Source organism: Haematobia irritans, chromosome 4 (genome assembly GCF_050003625.1).
Source record: "Haematobia irritans isolate KBUSLIRL chromosome 4, ASM5000362v1, whole genome shotgun sequence".
NCBI classification, from domain to species: domain Eukaryota; kingdom Metazoa; phylum Arthropoda; class Insecta; order Diptera; family Muscidae; genus Haematobia; species Haematobia irritans.
In genome coordinates this window covers 196,800,865-196,821,532 of record NC_134400.1, presented here as the reverse complement: position 1 = coordinate 196,821,532, position 20,668 = coordinate 196,800,865, and the positions used below count along the sequence as shown (strand labels likewise).

Below are 20,668 nucleotides of genomic sequence, written 5' to 3'. Positions count from 1 at the left end.
AAACGTTGCGTTTTTTCTGATATGGTTGAACAATGAATTTATTAAAAATGTATTTATTTCAAATATTTTTAGATTATTCCCCATTTCAGCTGTTTTTGAAAATATTATTAAAATTCTTTTTAATTCGAGACATTAATTCAAGATATATTGCTGGATTTTTGCTGGTGTCAGTATTTTTCTTTGTAATGTGAGGTTACACCCAGCCCATTTAGTCAGACGGAATGTTAACAATAACAACCTTGGCTGACGATATGAACGATTACTTTGCTGTTATTGAGGCAATTTTTTCTTCTTTTTTTTTTTTTGTTTGCTTACTATTTCGAAACGTTGAACTTACTGTGTTCTTTACGGAAATTATTCACACATTTATGTTTAATCACATATCATATGTATTTTATGAAAAATAAAATAAAAATTTAAGAATTTAGAGGGTACTTTTTCGAAAAACACAAGAAGCCGACTTTTAGGTTTAAGAAATTTATTCTAATGATTATTTCTATCACCAACAAATAATTTCCCCAGTGTGTATAACCATTTAAATCACTACCTCCTCGGTATTTGTTATCATTGCAAAACAAAAAACCGCAATCTACTTATTCTCATACCAAAATGTCTGGCTTGGATGTTTTTAATTATGGAACTGTAATGACAATCTCACATAGGATTACAAAATGAATTCTCGGCCTTGCATATTTCTGGAGAGCCTAGAATATGTTCTTTTTCTTCTATTGTTCCATTTGTCAAGGCAAACTGTGAACGATTTTAGTTTCAATGGTAAAAGCAGAAAATCTGTTTTTCATTTTTATTCATTCTGTCTGTTCGTTCTGTACACACAACAATAGGAAAAGTTAGAGCGAAAAAAGTCATTACCATTAATATCACACACATCCCGCATGCCCTCTACCCACCTTTCGATAGTGAACGCCCTGATGATAATGGAAAATCATTTCAGGCAAACGAAAAGGCACAAAAAATGTGCACCAAAATAAATGTTCCTGCTATCCACTGAAAGAGGCTGCAAAGTAAGAAAAAATATATTTACTAGATCGTTTACCTATGGTTTTTATTTTCCATTTTAATTTTTTCTATTTGTCTGCGTTATCCCATTCTAAAACTAAAAGATTTTTATAGGGATATTCAGATATTCCATATATTTTCTATCGTAATCCCTTACGATTGATGTTATGTAGCAGCAGTAATTAGTGTGTGACAAGTAAAATTATGGTGCCTCATAATTAGTGATTTATTCGTGCGTTGTTGTAGCTAATGATGGAAGACAATTGCCCGATTGTGCGTGAGTACCAATAAAAGCCGGCTGTCCCATAGCACTCATGAGAAAAGTTCGTGACTAAATATTTGGAACTGTGATCACAGTTGCCAAAATTTGAAGAAAATTTTACCACAAAACTACAAAAAACAAGTAAGAAAGGCCTAAAGTCGGGCGGCGCTGACTATATTATACCCTGCACCACTTTGCAGATCTAAATTTTCGATACCATATCACATCCGTCAAATGTGTTGGGGGCTATATACAAACACAAATACATACATTTAAATATCACTCGATCTGGACAGAATTTGATAGACTTCTACAAAATCTATAGACTCAAAATTTAAGTCGGCTAATGCACTAGGGTGGAACACAATGTTAGTAAAAAAACAAGTAAGGAAAGTCTAAAGGTGGAATTACATACCATGCGGTCATGCGTGCGTACGTTATATGCTATTGTCAAAAAAAGTTAAAATGTTGGAACTACAATTATTTGAGTTACACGACAAAAGTAACGTATGCATATGACGCATAAAGTTGACGAACTTTTAATTGTACAATGCGTCGGGTGGGTTGAAAGCATGTAAACAAATCAAGAAAGGAAAAACTATCTAAAATATGGACGAGAAATTATTGATTGAAGTTAAAATACATAAGTTCCTATGCTATAAAAAGTGCGTGGAGTACAAAAACATAACAAAAAGCGCAGAGGCAAGGAATGTAATCAGCAAATTCATTGGTGCTCCGACGCATGCTGTGTAACTCAATTGAAGAATCGTATTCGTCAACGCATTCGAATACAACGTACGCACGCATGACCGCATGGTATGTAATTCCACCTTAAAGTCGGGCGGGGCCGACTATATTATACCCTGCACCACTTTGTAGATATAAATTTTCGATACCATATCACATCCGTCAAATGTGTTGGGTGCTATATATAAAGGTTTGTCCCAAATACATACATTTAAATATCACTCGATTTGGACAGAATTTGATAGACTTTTACAAAATCTATAGACTCAAAATTTAAGTTGGCTAATGCACTAGGGTGGAACACAATGTTAGTTAAAAAAATATGGGAAACATTTAAATCTGAAGCAATTTTAAGGAAACTTCGCAAAAGTTTATTTATGATTTATCGCTCGATATATATGTATTACAAGTTTAGGAAAATTAGAGTCATTTTTAGAATTTTTCGACTAAGCCGTGGCGATTTTACAAGGAAAACGTTGGTATTTTGACCATTTTTGTCGAAATCAGAAAAACATATATATGGGAGCTACATCTAAATCTGAACCGATTTCAACCAAATTTGGCACGCATAGCTACAATGCTAATTCTACTCCCTGTTCAAAATTTCAACTAAATCGGAGTTAAAAATTGGCCTCTGTGGTCATATGAGTATAAATCAGGCGAAAGCTATATATGAGAGCTATATCTAATCCTGAATCGATTTCAACCAAATTTGGCACACATAGCTACAATGCTAATCCTACTCCCTGTGCAAAATTTCAAATAAATCGGAGCAAAAAATTGGCCTCTGTGGTCATATGAGTGTAAATCGGGCGAAAGCTATATATGGGAGCTATATCTAAATCTGAACCGATTTCAATAAAATTTGGCACATTTAAATACACTACTAATTGTACTCCTAGTGCAAAATTTAAACCAAATTGGGGTAAAACTCTGGCTACTGGGACGGTATTAGTCCATATAGGGCGAAAGATATATATGGGAGCTAAATCTGAACCGATTTCAATAAAATTTGGCACACTTGACTATAGTACTAAGTGTTCTTCTTTTGCAAATTTTTAAGCAAATTAAGGTAAAACTCTGGCTTCTGGGGCCATATAAGTCCATATCGGGCGAAATATATATATGGGAGCTATATCTAATCTGAACAGATGGACATCGCTATATCGACTCAAGAGCCCACCCTGAGCATTTTTGCCAAAGACACCATGTGTCTATCTCGTCTCCTTCTGGGTGTTGCAAACATATGCACTAACTTATAATACCCTGTTCCACAGTGTGGAGCAGGGTATAATTACAAAATTTTTATAGACTAAAATTTTGACAAAATTTTCTATAGAAATAAAATTTTGGCAAAATTTCCCACAGAAATAAATTTTGACAAAATTTTCTACAGAAATAAACTTTTGACAGAATTGTCTATAAAAATACAATTTTGACAAAATTTTCTAAAGATATAAAATTAAGACAACATTTTCTATAGAAATAAAATTTTGACAAAATTTTCTATAGAAATAAAATTTTGACAAAATTTTCTATAGACATAAAATTTTCACAAAATTTTCTATAGAAATAAAATTTTGACAAAATTTTCTATAGAAATAAAATTTTGACAAAATTTTCTATAGAAATAAAATGTAGACAAAATTTTCGATAAAAATAAAATTTTGACAAAATTTTCGATAAAAATAAAATTTTGACAAAATTTTCTATAAAAATAAAATTTTGACAAAATTTTCTATAGAAATAAAATTTTGACAAAATTTTCTATAGAAATAAAATTTTGACAAAATTTTCTATAGAATAAAAATTTTGACAAAATTTTCCATAGAAATAAAATTTTGACAAAATTTTCTATAGAAATAAAATTTTGACAAAATTTTCTATAAAAATAAAATTTTGACAAATTTTTTTAAAAGAAATTTTTATTTTTTTAAACGGTTATTGATCAATATTAAATCTTATTGATCAGAAGTTTAGGCATTATTAATGTGTTATATTTATTTTTTTTCGATGAGTTAATAAAATCCCAGACATACAATCGTTATCGTGGTCTCTGCGGTTTTGTGTTTTACGTGCACAATTCCCTCGACGCATTTTAATGGATTCATTCATTAAACATTTCTCTCTGGGGTGTTTTATGGTGAACGATGTCGCTTGATTTCATTCATCAATATGATTTTAATAAAAATAAAGGCATATACAAAAAAATTAATAATAATTCCCTTAAATGATAATAAAGCTGCGGTACATATTCAAGTATTTATATATTTTTATAAATATGTAGATAATGGAATTTATTTATATGGATGTTGTACACCAAACTGTTGTCTGTATTTACATGAAATTCAATTGCTGTCAGTCTTTTATGGATAACATTCATTTCATATGATTGTGAATGTACTGTATCTACTGTTTATAATGAGGCTTAAAGACATTGCTATCGATTTTCTAGATTGTTCTTATATTTAGATTATCCGGGCCGTATTCGCCTGAATTGACAAAATTTTCTATAGAAATAAAATTTTGACAAAATTTTCTATAGAAATAAAATTTTGACAAAATTTTCTATAGAAATAAAATTTTGACAAAATTTTCTATAGAAATAAAATTTTGACAAAATTTTCTATAGAAATAAAATTGTGACAAAATTTTCGACAGGAATAAAATTTTGACAATATTTTCTATAGGAATAAAATTTTGACAAAATTTTCTATAGAAATAAAATTTTGACAAAATTTTCTATAGAAATAAAATTTTGACAAAATTTTCTATAGAAATAAAATTTTGACAAAATTTTCTATAGAAATAAAATTTTGACAAAATTTTCTATAGAAATAAAATTTTGACAAAATTTTCTATAGAAATAAAAATTGGAGAAAATTTTCTATAAAAATAAAATTTTGCGAAAATTTTCTATAGAAATAAAATTTTGACAAAGTTTTCGACAGAAATAAAATTGTGACAACATTTTCGACAGGAATAAAATTTTGACAAAATTTTCTATAGGAATAAAATTTTGACAAAATTTTCTATAGAAATAAAATTTTGACAAAATTTTCTATAGAAATAAAATTTTCTATAGAAATAACATTTTGACAAAATTTTCTATAGAAATAAAATGTTGACAAAATTTTCTATAGAAATAAAAATTGGAGAAAATTTTCTATAAAAATAAAATTTTGCGAAAATTTTCTATAGAAATAAAATTTTGACAAAATTTTCGACAGAAATAAAATTGTGACAAAATTTTCGACAGGAATAAAATTTTGACAAAATTTTCTATAGGAATAAAATTTTGACAAAATTTTCTATAGAAATAAAATTTTGACAAAATTTTCTATAGGAATAAAATTTTGACAAAATTTTCTATAGAAATAAAATTTTGACAAAATTTTCTATAGAAATAAAATTTTGACAAAATTTTCTATAGAAATAAAATTTTGACAAAATTTTCTATAGAAATAAAAATTGGAGAAAATTTTCTATAAAAATAAATTTTGCGAAAATTTTCTATAGAAATAAAAATTTGAGAAAATTTTATATAGAAATCAATTTTTAACAAAATTTTCTAAAGAAAAAAAATGTTGCAAAATTTTTCTATAAAAATAAAATTTGGACAAAATTTTCTAGAGAAATAAATGTTGACAAAATTTTCTATTTTCCGTATAAATAGGCCTTTCCGAGTATAAAACTGGATAAACTCGTTAATCTTGTCATAAAGTCAATATAAGACATGAACACATACATAAACATTGACCCTCTATGATAATCAAGTAAAATATTCAAAGTAAACAAAATACCAACAAAAATATAAAGAATGAAATATACAAAGAGAAAACAACAACAACAAAATAAGAAAGAGAAACCTGTTAAGATATTTCATCAGTATTCTTTTTATTGCGGCGTAGTGGTTGTTGTGATTGTTTTTGTAGTTGTTCTTGTTGCTATCATATGTTCGTGTGATGTTTGATGTTGATGGTATATTTTGGGAGTAGTTATTGTTGTAGTACTATTTACTCTGAGACAAAAACAATTCTAGTCTACAATTACAATAACACCACTGAGATAGTTGACTGTTCGTTTTTCTCTACGGAATTTACCATTGTATGAATCGTAATTGTTTGTTATTGTCATCAAATGAAAGTCTTATGCTATGGTCACACTGGGCAAATATTTGACAGAAATCGAAAAAGAATCCGTCGCCACAGCCGAACCAGAAAACATATTTAGCTCATATTGGACATATAACATCATGGTAGGGTTATTTTCCAAAAACCGTATCCAGATATTTGGAAAATGGTTCTGGAAAAATGTTTGACACTCATTTCGGTCAAATATTTGCCTAGTGTGACCATAGCCTTATTGACATTCAGTTGTTACGGTGTAGTCGTTCTTAGTATGGTTTCAGCAAAAACAACAACGAAAATTGGGTTAATTCGTAGGTTTTGGAAAGAAAATAAATTGTTAAATTAATTCAAGCAGAAACAAAACGACAACCTGAACGAAGACGCAGCACAACAATGACAAACACATACATACATAGTATAAAAAACACAAATGAATACTATGACGTTGTTTTATAAATTTATGATGGCTTTGTTGGAAAAATGCAATGCAATTTTTGCCCGAACTCACCTCGATGGCTGGATTGATGTATGTATGTATAGGTCTCTTTATATATAAATATATATTAGATTGCTTTAAATTATTAGCTGTTGTAGCTTTATTGCTTATTTTCTTCACTCTTTCTGTGTTTGTTATTGTTTTTGTACAGAAACACACTAAAATGGGGAAAAACCAAAAAAATAATTATAGATAAATAAAATATTTGTTAAATATTTATTAATGCATAAAAGCAAAACTATTGCAACTTGCTTCACTCTATTCTTTTCAAATTTCATTCATTTATTTTGGTTGATTACAGCATCCCAGTAGATGGCGTATATATATGACTGAATTTGATCATTTCGTTTACACCTCGATTTTTTACACACATTTCCGTTTTCACAAGAAAACTATCCACAACTACACCCATTCCATATACAAAATTTTAATTCATGAAGATCTTAAACACACTGATCCATCCATTCACATATTCAAATATCAATTAAGAATTTCCAAAACAATCATAGCAAAAATAGCAACTTTTTTTTTGGCAAAAACTCAAAATTTTTGTTTGCTTTCCAAACGATGACGTTACACACACTCACAATTTCAACACAAATATAGTTGTTGGTGAAATTTTTTAAAATTTATTTTACTCAAATTATCATAATAGACTAACAATAAAGCACACAAGCAAAAAATCTTTAACTGGCCAAAACGTCAACTAAATGACTTTAATTAACTTGCTAATCATTCAACTCAATGCCCGAGAGATATGCTTACAGATTCATTGATATACCATATAATAATTGAAATAATTCACTATATATTTTATTTAATGTAGCACACAATTTATTAATAATATAATTTAATCGATTTATTGCTAATAATTCGGTATGTTTATTCACTAAACTGTAGACCACATCCGAAATTTACTGTTCGCGTTCACTACATGAAAGATACTATATGAATAGCTGTCATTCTATCCGTCTTGCTGGCAAGTTTTGCGGCATTGGTAACCCTACACAAAACTCTACCCAATTTAGTATTTACGACCATTTGAATAGTCTTTGAAGACCATTCACATTTGACGATAAATCGTCGTAACTCAAAGATATATCGATCGAACCAAATAAGGAAGACAAAGGAACAGAGAATGAAGCCGCCGAGTCGCGCCGCCGATTTCAGCCGTCGCCGACTCGTTTTTAGCAGTCGACGCCGCCGAATCTCGAATCTCGACTCAAATTTAGCCGCCAATTAATCTAAAATATTGATTTATATCAGAAAAATTTAATAATATTTGTTATAGTTTTTGCCAAAATTTTGAACTCTCCACTTCCAATCAATTAGTATCAAGTTGCTATAATAGTTTTACAAAAATTTAGCTCAGAAAATTTTAATGAAATGTAAATTTGATTGTAAGATTGGTTGTACAACTAATCTCACTACAATTCGGAAAACTTCAAATTGATTTTATAATACATATTTTTGCGCCGCCGAACAGACAATTTTTTATCGGCTTAGCCGTCAAGCCGCCGCCGGAGGCAAAAATTTAGTGTTAGCCGCCGCCGAATCTTACAATGTGTCGGATCGATACGGCTTGTCGGCGATGACTAAATAATCGGTAAATGTGTTATCGATCCCATAAACATGCAGCAGTATCGATTATGCCTTCGGACTTAACTTATAATGTGCATAATAAAGGGTGATTCTTTTGAGGTTAGGATTTTCATGCATTAGTATTTGACAGATCACGTGGGATTTCAGACATGGTGTCAAAGAGAAAGATGCTCAGTATGCTTTGACATTTCATCATGAATAGACTTACTAACGAGCCACAACGTCGAATTTTCAGTGAATGGTCCCTAGAAAAGTTGGCAGAAAATCCGCTTTTTTATCGACAAATTTTGTTCAGCGATGAGGCTCATTTCTGGTTGAATGGCTACGTAAATAAGCAAAATTGCCGCATTTGGAGTGAAGAGCAACCAGAAGCCGTTCAAGAACTGCCCATGCATCCCGAAAAATGCACTGTTTGGTGTGGTTTGTACGCTGGTGGAATCATTGGACCGTATTTTTTCAAAGATGCTGTTGGACGCAACGTTACGGTGAATGGCGATCGCTATCGTTCGATGCTAACAAACTTTTTGTTGCCAAAAATGGAAGAACTGAACTTGGTTGACATGTGGTTTCAACAAGATGGCGCTACATGCCACACAGCTCGCGATTCTATGGCCATTTTGAGGGAAAACTTCGGAGAACAATTCATCTCAAGAAATGGAACGGTAAGTTGGCCACCAAGATCATGCGATTTGACGCCTTTAGACTATTTTTTGTGGGGCTACGTCAAGTCTAAAGTCTACAGAAATAAGCCAGCAACTATTCCAGCTTTGGAAGACAACATTTCCGAAGAAATTCGGGCTATTCCGGCCGAAATGCTCGAAAAAGTTGCCCAAAATTGGACTTTCCTAATGGACCACCTAAGACGCAGCCGCGGTCAACATTTAAATGAAATTATCTTCAAAAAGTAAATGTCATGGACCAATCTAACGTTTCAAATAAAGAACCGATGAGATTTTGCAAATTTTATGCGTTTTTTTTTTAAAAAAGTTATCAAGCTCTTAACAAATCACCCTTTATATGGGATATGTTCGACACGAGCACTGTCGTCCGGAATAACTGATAGTCTGTTATTCCGGACGACATCCCATAAACATGCAGCAGTATCGATTATGCCATCGGACTTAAGTTATAATGTGCACAATATATGGGATATGTTCGACACAAGCACTGTCGTCCGGAATAACTGATAATCTGAAATGCGCTTTACAGACTATCAGTTATTCCGGACGACAGTGTTCGACACGAGCACTGTCGTCCGGAATAACTGATAGTAGGGCTGTTTTCTTTTTGCACTGGATAGAACTTTTGTATGGCAATCGTTGCACTGGTGTTCTATCCAGTGCAACTATCAGTGCAAGTCGCACCAGAGTCACCATTATATGCGAATTTTGTAGTTGTCAAAATATGAATTGGCAACTAACTAAAATACTGGGGAGGAACACATCTCAAGTGAATGTCACATACTGAAAAGAAGAAGAAACAAAAGCAAATGTAAATAAACAAAACAGAAGTATTTGTTTAAATTTTGTTTCACTGCAACAAAAACAGGAATATGTATCGAATTATGTAGAAATATCTAGTGGCCCAACTTTAAATGTAGCGTCTCTAACAACTTCCAATAAAGGAACTCTGACGGAAGTGACGATTTCATTTGGACATTTCGTCAAAGGCCTTCTCTGTATTTCGTGAGACTCACAATAATTATGGAGTTCGAAAAAATTTAACCGCGCCTTAAATTTTTACAAAAACACCTTAAATGGCATGAGAATCAGTGAAATGTGTTTTATTTTCCTAAAAATCAAAGTTTAAATTGCATGGCTCGGGTGGTGGAAGTTTAGTACGAAGGTCCAAAGAAAAGTCTTAATCCAAGAAATAAAAACAGTTCCTTCAATAATGGTGGGGGTAATATTATGGTCTGGGGGTCGTTTTTTGGACATGTTATGGCTCCGATTTATAGAGTATAGAGGGCACTATGCTTTTGGAAATCTTCAAAAACAGTTTGTCCCATGTAATATTACCATAACAATCACGGGAAATACCGTCTACATGGATTATTCAGTGCGATCATGATCTCCAGCACTCGTATAGTGTGCTAAAACAACTTATTTCTAATGAAAAAGTGTGTGTACTTGTACTCTATGTTTCGAATTCAGGCCAATGTCGTTCCTATGTTTAATAAAAAAATAATGTATTATACCCTTCATTGTGGACCAAATTCATTGATACCATCTCAAGTTTGTTGCGAGCTATATAAAGGTTGATATTCCCATATGCATGAATTTGAATCTGCACCGATTTAGACAAAATTGTATACACTTCAACAAAATCTATGTACTTAATATTTGAATCTAACTTTATGGGACGAAACATAATTTTAGTCAAAAAAAAAAATAATAATAATAATAAGAAAATCTGAAGTCTGGCGGGGCAGACTATAATATACACAACTTTGTATTTAGATCCACATTTTGATAAAATCTCAATCCTTCAATTTTGTTGAGTGCTTTGTATAAAGGTTTATGTTGCTATTTGCCTCACTCGATTTGGACAATGTATATTGTAATACTTCTATAAAGAGTGCGACGCAGGGTATACATTTTTAGGCAATTTCGCAAAATTGAATTTATAATCGGTCGAAAGATTTATATTAGAGGTTTTTTAAGAATCAGTGACCATCAGCACGAAATAACATTATATGAAAATTTACTATAGAAATACATTTTCAATAAATATGCTAAATTTTGAGAAAATTTTCTATAGAAATAAAATTTTGACAAATTTTTCTATAGAAAAACAAGTAAGGAAAGTCTATAGTCGGACAGGGCCGACTATATTATACCCTGCACCACTTTGTGATCTACATTTTCGACACCATCTGAATTCTTTCAAATTTTTTGAGTGGTATATATAAAGATTTATGTTCCCATATACATGCATTTAAATCTGAACCGACAATATATTTAAGACCAAAATTCTATTGACTTAAAATTTATGTCGGCTAATGCCCTGGGGTGGAACACAATGTTAGTAAAAAATAAGTAAGTAAAGTCTAAAGTCGGGCTGGGCCGACTATATTATACCCTTCACCACTATGTATACCAACATTTGTGTTACCACCTTAACTACTTCAAATTTGCTGGGAGCTATGCAAAGGTTTGCATTTCCAGATACAAATACTTATAATGAAGAGAATATTTGTACAAAACACTAGAATTAAAATCGGCTATCACCATGGGATGAAACACAATGTTAGTAAAAAATATGGGAAATATGAAGCGAGAGAAATTTTAATGCAAGTGTACAAAAGGACATTTATGATTTATCAGGCGATACATATGTATACCAAATATAGGAAAATTTTAGTAATATTTGCAATTTTTGCTACTCACCAGTGGCGATTTTAAAAGGATATTGGTAGATCACGCCAAGATATGTGGTCAAGTGTGGGTTGTAACATATTATTTGGTCATGTCGAGCGACTTGGAGCCTTATTTAAAAATCAACTGTTCTGTGGAAATTCTGGCACTACAGGATATGACTAAGATATGAGGAAATCATCACAGAGTTTTGTCTAAAGTGTGGGAATTTTGGTCATATTTGTAATAACTGGAAACACGAATATATGGCGGTTTTATCTAAATCTGAACCAAATCAGATCAAACTTTACACACTTAAATATCTAAAATATTAAAGATTTTAACCAAATTTAACACACATAACGACACCTAAATCTGAATCGATTTCAATCAAATTTACCAAGCATTGCTAGAATGTTAATTCTACTCTCTGTGCAAAACTTCACGAAAATCGGTAGTAAACTTTGGCCTCTGTTGTCATATGAGTCTAAATCGGACGAAAGATATATATAGGTGCTATATCTAAATTTGAACCGATTTCAATCAAATTTTGCACTCGTGACTATATGGCCAAGCGTTATGTTTGAGCAAAATTTCAACCAAATCAGGGTAAAACTCAGGCTGAATCCATATAAGTGCATATCGTACGAAAGATATATATGGAAGCTATATCTAAATCTGAACCGATTTCAATAAAATTTGGCACATTTGACTATACTACCAATTGTACTCCTAGTGCAAAATTTCTACCAAATTTGGGTTAAAATCTGGCTTCTAGGGCCGTATAAGTGGACGAAAGATATATATGGGAGCTATATCTAAATCTGAACCGATTTCTTCCAAAATCAATAGGGTTCTATTCTGACCCAAAACACATACTTGTGCCAAATTTGAAGTCGATTGGGCTTAAATTGCGACCTAGACTTTGATTACAAAAATGTGTTCACGGACAGACGGACATGGCTATATCGACTCAGGAGCCCACCCTAAGCATTTTTGCCAAAGACACCATGTGTCTATCTCGTCTCCTTTTGGGTGTTGCAAACATATGCACTAACTTATAATACCCTGTTCAACAGTGTGGCGCATAAAATTTTATAAATTATTGTTCATTAGGCCGTGAAGTACAAAAATATAACAGCAGACATCTACTGCTGTTTTTAGCAGACTTTTTCTATGAGTATACTGGAAGTCGAGTCTGAATTTGGAAAATAAAGTTGTTAACTCGTTTTAAAGGATTTTAATAGCATATGGAGAACAAAAGCTGAAAAAATGAAAACTTAAAATTCGCTTCCTAGAAAGAAGTACACAAAACCGAAATTTTAAAAAAAAATGTGTCTTAAAAATATCCTTACTAGTATTCTCCGCTTCTTTGGCTCAGATTTTTTAAAAAATAGGAAAAAAGGTAAGGGAAAAAGTAAATTTTTAAAGTAAAGACAAAATCTTTGTAACAGGACATGCCTTTTTTTGAGTGTATACTGCATAATTTTCATAAATAAGGAAATTCGGTTCATCTCCCAAACCTATACCAATGATACCCTTGCTTATGTTTACTAATTCGCATGGGGTGGTTTAGGGTATGATATAGTCGGCCCCGCCCAATACCGATATGGACCAATTTTTGTATGGTTGTTAGAAACCACATACTAACACCACGTACCAAATTTCAACCGTATCGGATGAATTTTGCCCCTCCAAGAGTCTCCGAAGGTCAAATCTGGGGATCGGTTTATATGGGGGCTATACGTAAAGTAATGCGATATGGCCCTTTTCCAATAAGATACGACCTATATCAATAACAACTTCTTGTGCCAAGTTTCAAGTCGATAGCTTGTTTCGAACGGAAGTTGGCGTGATTTCAACAGACGGACCGACCTTCATCGGGTCGTATTTTTTCCAAAATGAGGCCGATCAGGCAGTTACTGTGAATGGTGTTCGCTATCGTAAGATGATAACGAACTTTGTATGGCCCGAATTTGCCACACAGCTAACGAAACAATGGCTCTTTTGCGCAACAAATTTAATGTCCGTGTTATCTCACGTAATGGCAATGTCAATTGACCGCCAAGATCATGTGATTTGACACCGTTGGACTTTTTTCTTTGTGGTTATTTGAAAGACAAGGTGTACGTCGATAAGCCAGCAACAATTCAATAGCTAAAGGACGAGATAATTCGGCACATTAACGGCATAGAACCTCAATTATGCCCCAGAGTCATCGAAAATTTGGACCTTCGGATGGAGGTGTGCCACCGAGGTCGCGGCGTCTATTTGGCCTATAGTTTGTTCCATACATAATTGGGTAATACGAATATATCATAATAAAATAAAATTACAATAATGTCCTAAATAGTTTGTGTTTTATTCAAAATCAACATCGGCCCTTGAAAATTTAACCACCCTATTCTTTATGGGGTTTTAGAGCAATTTTTCGATCTGTTACAAACGGAATGACAAACTTAAAAAACCACCATTTTATGGTGGAGGGTATAAAAATAGCATTTGGAATAGTATATAATAATAAAATTGCCTTCTTCATCATTATTTAGAAAATATTCACCAAGACAGTATGATTTTGGTTTGGATTTTGCGGTAAAATTTAAAATTTTCATGAATTTTTTAGATATTTACGCTTCATTTGTGTATAACTTTTCTATTCTTTAGTTAACCCTCCAATGCCCAATCCCGCCTTTATGCGGGCTTCAATAAATAAGGAAGCTTTTAGTAAAACACACCTTAACACAATAAAAATGGGTAAAATAAAAAGAAAACAGTTGGAACTGTTCAAGAGGCTTTGCAGCATATACTGAATTTTAGCTATAAAATTTTCTTGTTTAGTTTTCTTGCTTTTGTGTCGTTAACATTAAATATTTATTCAGATGGCCAAAAAATTGGGGCATTAGAGGGTTAATTATACAAACATAATCCAAAAATGAATAAAGTTAAGTTAATTTGCTGAAGAAATAATAATTCCGATAACTAAAATAAACCTAATTTTTTTAATGCTTACATTTTCTTAATACATTTTAAAATAATAAAAACTTTTGTCTTACACTTTTCGACATTTTTTATTTTCACGGCGAAAGCTTAGGGAAACCTTGAAAATAAAAAATGTAAAAACAAGTGTAATGAAACTTAGTTTTTATTGATGGAACCATGAACGCCTAAATGTTTTTTAACATATTTAAAAATTTTGAAAGAAAATCTTCACTCCAGCGCCTCTAAAATGGGATTTCGTGATAAAGACTCCTTGTTCCAACGAGCAAACACCTCAAACACACGGCCTGGGATGTGAAAATATGGCTCCTTCACAACACTAAATATCTCAAAACGCAACCACAAAGCCCAGGTAGCAACCCCATTGAAAACTAGGATCTCATTTGGAACCGTGGATCGGACAAAACCAAATTTCATCTTGGACAGCCCTTAAAAAAAGTGTTACAAGAAGAATGGGGCAAAATCTCTCAAGAAACGTGTCGATGCCAAGACGACTGGAAGCCATTTGCGCTAACAAAGGGTACTATTCCAAATACTAAGTGGACCAAAATAATGTATCATACAATGTGATTACTGATACGACGAATACTTTTGTGAGCTTTTTTTTGTAGTTTTTTGATTTAATGATTAAAAATAATACAATAAAATTAATTTCACGATTTTTGTTTACGTTTTGCTGTTATGTATATCCATGGAAACATTTTAATAAAACTTTTTCATATAAATGTTAAGCGGTTTGCGATTTCAAGATATAAAAAAGAATATTTTTGTGAGTCACTGTATATGTTTTGTTTTTGTTTTTTGTATGACTTGTATATACAAATAAACTTGCGATATTTGTTTGTGGCTGGTGGTGGTGATGTTTTTCTCTGCCTACAATTATTGGTATTTCGTTCCAAAGAAAAACTTATAAACCAAGGTGGCTATTAAACCCAAGACAAAAGGCATCAGCCATGACTTCATTACGATTCCTCGTTCTTTTGCTCAGTATTCCATGTGGGTTCGGATTTTTCTGGAACATTTGTACGCTCTTCAGCAACTAGTTAACCGATTTTGTATTGTTGCATCATTTCACGGGCATATGAACTGTGACCAACTTCTTCGAAATTTTCTGTAGCATCTTTACCAGCTTGTTCGATCAAGACTTCTTCACCACCAGGATGCTCATTGAGAAAAGGGGTCACGTCATACACGTTGTTGTGGATTATGAACCAATTCTTTTCTTTTGTAATATTTTTGGCAACTTCGGCGTGGGTAAATTATTTTACATTTTGCGATGACATGGTATTAAGTTGAATTATATTTCCTGTGGTATTAAGTTGAATTATATTTCCTGTATATTCTCTCCCTCTTGTGATGGCTGGCCGAAGTCTGTAATTCTACGTTAACTAGGCTTTTGTGATTTTGATGCAATTGGCATATCCATTTCTATACCACACATGCTTGTGGTATTAGCCACTTGTAAATCCACCACTTGAGCAAATTCCCATATTTCCACGCGTTTGGTTGATAAACATGACGCACTGAATCTGTTTCCACGCACGTAGCTGTTGCCAGCAGTCATTTGTTTTTGAAAGGCAAGCAGCAAATCCTTTAAAATTAATAATCACTCTTTCGTTTTTGGTACACTTATTTCTATAAATTGATTATTAAATGTATACCCCCTATTTTTATTTGTAAACAATAACTTTGATTTTGACATTTGACGACCAAGTGTTGCCAATCAAAATCGAAATTTGAACTGAATTTTTTTTTGCGTTTTATTTTAGCACTGGTTATCAGTGCAAAAAGAAAACAGCCCTAGTATTGTTACGAATTTGATAATTATAGATATAAGTTTATTTAAATTAGTTTCCGTTAATTTAAAATTTAAAATTGTAACGATAAAATTTCGCTATCACTTGTTGGAATCATCTATTCATTTTCTAGTATTTTCCTGAATTTCTTTTATGTTCTTTTGTTTGCTTACCGAAATGTTAGTTTTTACTCTCTCATAGAATAACAACCCCTTTGCTTTGTTATTTTGCTTTCTCATTTCATCTCATTGTCTATTGTCATTGTTGTTGTAGTAATGCGAGCATATATCTATGTGAGTGTGTATGTGTTTGGCAGCCACCAGACGAATTACTTAATGGTCGTAGATCCTTCTAGCATTGTCTAAGAATGTTCTGGCGTTGCTAGAATATTGTAGTGCTACCAGAATGTTCTCGTATTGCCACACCGTCATATATAAAAGCGCTCGCATGCTGCTAACGAGTCAGTCTTAATTAAAGCGTCAAACGAATAACTTCAGTGTGAACGAATTGTAAAGTGTGAAGTCATAGTAAATAAATTGTAGATTGTCGTTATTTAAAAGAACTGTGTTTTAATTGTCGGGTAATTAAAAACGCCTAAATATAAAAACGTAACAGTATGTAAAGCGCATAAGATTCTTTACCAACACAGACATTCCTTAAGGCCGGTACTCTGTTCGGTTTTCGCGTTGAAACTCCATACAAAACCAAAAAATGCGAAAAATTTGCGAAATTTTTTCCATTTGTGATACTTTGTTTTTTCGTGTTGAAAAACTGACGTTTATAGCACGGCGCCATTTGCAATGTGAATTAAGAAATAATTTATTTATTAAAAAATATTTGTGCGGGTTTATAAATCAAACGCGGACCATATTTTTATTCCGAAACTATACAAAGGATCAAAGGAATAGCAGATCAATTGCCCAAGGAAAAATAAAATGTTATTTTGTAAAAACAAGCAACAACCACCAACTTAATCCAATATCGCTCCCTGTAAAATAGCGCTCCAAGCTACCTAAAAAAACGCCGCTTTCTATGTGCGAAATAATGGTTTCCATAAAAATTTTTCGCAAGAATGAACATAGTACCGGCCTTTACGGAAAAACTTATATTCTGTTGGACGCATTACGAGTCTGTGACAGCGATGCCCTGTCAAAATTTTTTGAAATTGCCCTCGCTTCTGAGAATCCCCACCACGTCGAAAACAGTATTATACGATATCCAAAGCTCCTCGGAAAAGCGCCGTCACTATTGGGAAGTTGTACCACGCCAAGTTACTACAAAAAAGTTTGGAAACAAACAGCTGAATTTATAACCAAAAATCAGCTGTTGCATTTTAGTCGAATTTGACGGCGTTTCTGAGAATCCCCACTATGTCGAAAACAATAGTATACGACATCCAAAACTCGTCTTAAAAGCGCCATCACTATTGAGAAGTTGTACCACGCGAAGTTATGCGCTTTACAGACTATCAGTTATTCCGGACGACACTGCTAGTGTCGAGCATATCCCATATATTGTGCACATTATATGTTTTCAGCACTTTATTTGTGTTTTTATTTAAATAAATTATAATAAGCTAGTTGCGCTTGGCGTTTCAAAAAATATAAAATGGCTCTTCTAACAGTTGTGATGGCAAAATACTTTCATGTACATTTTGTACTTTTTGATATGCTTCCCCCATCACAGTTGGCGATTGTTGTAGTGAAATTTACGAGTCTGTGGTAGCGATGAGGAGGAAATGGAACTTTGAAATGCTGGCAGGATAGTAAATTAGGTCAGTTATACCGAAAACACCGATATTTCAGGCTGATATACTATTCAGTCCATTCTGGTACCACAGTGATGAACTCCTCTTGTTTGGTTGAACTGGAAAATTGTTCAAAGCCGACATAGATTTTTTCGATATTTGTACCCCTAGGATACTATATGTTGATAATTAACTTGCGTTACCTTTTAGTTTAATCAATAAAGTTATTTGAACATCTGGCATCACCATCATTGTATAATCAGCTGTTTCTTGCTTACACGTGCGGCTGTGTGAGTGCTCAACAATTTTGTTGGTGGACGGAAATTTATATTATTTTTGTTTTATTGCAATCTTAAAATAAGCAACACAACGCATCAAATTCTTCAATAAAAACGACCGAGATGATCTTAAGTGAAAGTGAAAAGAACATTTAGTTATTTTATTCAATCTGGTCGATGACAGCAAAGTGAAAAGGTAACAACGGTGACCTTAAATTTTAGTGGGGAATGTTAACGAGTGGCGTGTTCATTCATTCGACAAAAACAAAATATAACTATCCAAATTCGATATTCTATAGATACACCGGGAAAAAGGTGGGCTCGTCCTATTACGTCACAACAGCATCACACAATCAAACATAGCTGAAACATTCGAAACCTACCCCACACACGAGAACGAGCATAACACACCCACTGTTTAAATTCAATTACACCTCTAAAAGGAGGTTAGAGTGAACTATGGAAAGCGAGAGGTCGGAAGAGTAGATAATGAAAAACGGCATGAACAAAATTATTAAACAAATCAAAGTACACAAACAATAAAAAAAAAATAAATATAAACAAATAATAAAGGGGGCAATAACAAGCGACCAGACACACACACGCTCTAACGAAAACCATTGATTCGAATATTTAAGTGGAGGTAAGACCATAATTAATTTTGTTGCTTATTTGCTTTTTAATTTATAAATCATTCATAGTCAATGCAATGTATGGAATGAGTAGTGAGGGTAGTGTTCATTGTATACATTTAATGGGATATAAAAAATGAACTTATATGAATCTTAACTGTAGATGATGGAGTAGATGATGATTACATTAGGAAAACTTTTTTTTTTGTGAAGATGATAAGCCTGTCGTATTTACAGCATGTTTATTAATTCTGAAGGTCGTTCAGCATATATTACAGAGTGAAAAAGCCCCCATTCCACGTGTAAAACTGAAACCACATGGTATGACTAAAGTACACAACTCCTATAGGCTTCGTCTAAACATCGCTACCTCTCGACTTTTATAGGCCATGTAGAAAATCACAGTATTTGAGGTAAGCTGTATTGACATATATTTTTTTGTGAATTGTATTACACATTGACTAGCCTTCTGGTATTGCGTTGCTTTTCCATGAAATTTGAGTTGATTTACTTTTGGCATCCTATGCGACAATATGAGTCATATATGATATTATTATACGTGTTGACATTTGCTACTTTCTTGTTATTGGGACAGTGTAGTGTTTTTTATACCCTCCACCATAGGGTGGGGGTATATTAACTTTGTCATTCCGTTTGTAACACATCGAAATATTGCTCTAAAGTATATATATTCTGGGTCGTGGTGAAATTCTGAGTCGATCTGAGCATGTCCGTCCGTCTGTTGAAATCACGCTAACTTCCGAACGAAACAAGCTATCGACTTGAAACTTGGCACTAGTAGTTGTTATTGATGTAGGTCGGATGGTATTGCAAATGGGCCATATCGGTCCACTTTTACGTATAGCCCCCCCTATAAACGGACCCCCAAATTTGGCTTGCGATTGCTCTAAGAGAAGCAAATTTCATCCGATCCGGCTGAAATTTGGTATATGGTGTTAGTATATGGTCTCTAACAACCATGCAAAAATTGGTCCATATCGGTCCACTTTTACGTATAGCCCCCATATAAACGGACCCCCAAATTTGGCTTGCGATTGCTCTAAGAGAAGCAAATTTTATCCGATCCGGCTGAAATTTGGTACATGGTGTTAGTATATGGTCTCTAACAACCATGCAGAAATTGGTCCATATCGGTCCATAATTACATATAGCCCCCATATAAACCGATCCCCCGATTTGGCTTGCGGAGCCACTAAGAAAACCAAATTTCATCCAATCCGGCTGAAATTTGGCACATGGTGTTAGTATATAGTCTCTAACAACCATGCAAAAATTGGTCCACATCGGTTCATAATTATATATAGCCTCCATATAAACCGATCCCCCGATTTGGCTTGCGGAGCCTCTAAGAGAAGCAAATTTCATCCGATCCGACTGAAATTTGGTACATGGTGTTGGTATATGTTCTCTAATGACCGTCCAAAAATTGGTCCACATCGGCCCATAACTATATATAGCCCCCATATAAACCGATCCCCAGATTTGACTTCCGTAGCCTCTTAGAGGAACAAAAGTCATCCGATCCGATTGAATTTTGGCACGTGGTGTTAGTATATGGTCTCTAACAACCATGCCAAAATTGGTCCA

At 33.1% G+C, this 20,668-nt stretch overlaps 2 protein-coding genes and 1 pseudogene across 7 annotated transcripts in view; 1 reads left to right on the top strand and 2 right to left on the bottom strand.

The window, feature by feature from the left end:
* The window catches only part of drpr (multiple EGF like domains draper), a 117,535-nt gene extending 109,938 nt beyond the window's left edge, over positions 1-7,597 (bottom strand). For 2 of the 5 annotated variants that reach the window (XM_075306554.1, XM_075306556.1), the window contains exons 1-2: positions 7,418-7,597; positions 6,665-6,810 (exon numbers count right to left, since the gene is read on the bottom strand). The gene's annotated coding sequence lies outside the window, so the exon portion shown is untranslated. The remainder of the gene's footprint in view (positions 1-6,664; positions 6,811-7,417) is intronic. The other 3 variants (XM_075306557.1, XM_075306558.1, XM_075306555.1) reach the window with 2 other exon arrangements.
* A 7,657-nt stretch (positions 7,598-15,254) lies between these two features.
* Positions 15,255-16,324, bottom strand: LOC142233643 (cytochrome b5-like; annotated as a pseudogene).
* A 2,103-nt stretch (positions 16,325-18,427) lies between these two features.
* Gk2 (Glycerol kinase 2) overlaps positions 18,428-20,668 on the top strand; it is a 62,666-nt gene continuing 60,425 nt past the window's right edge. The window contains exons 1-2 of one of the 2 annotated variants that reach the window (XM_075305622.1): positions 18,428-18,624; positions 18,728-19,071. The gene's annotated coding sequence lies outside the window, so the exon portion shown is untranslated. Of the gene's footprint in view, positions 19,072-20,668 lie in introns of both variants that reach the window. The other variant, XM_075305621.1, reaches the window with a different exon arrangement.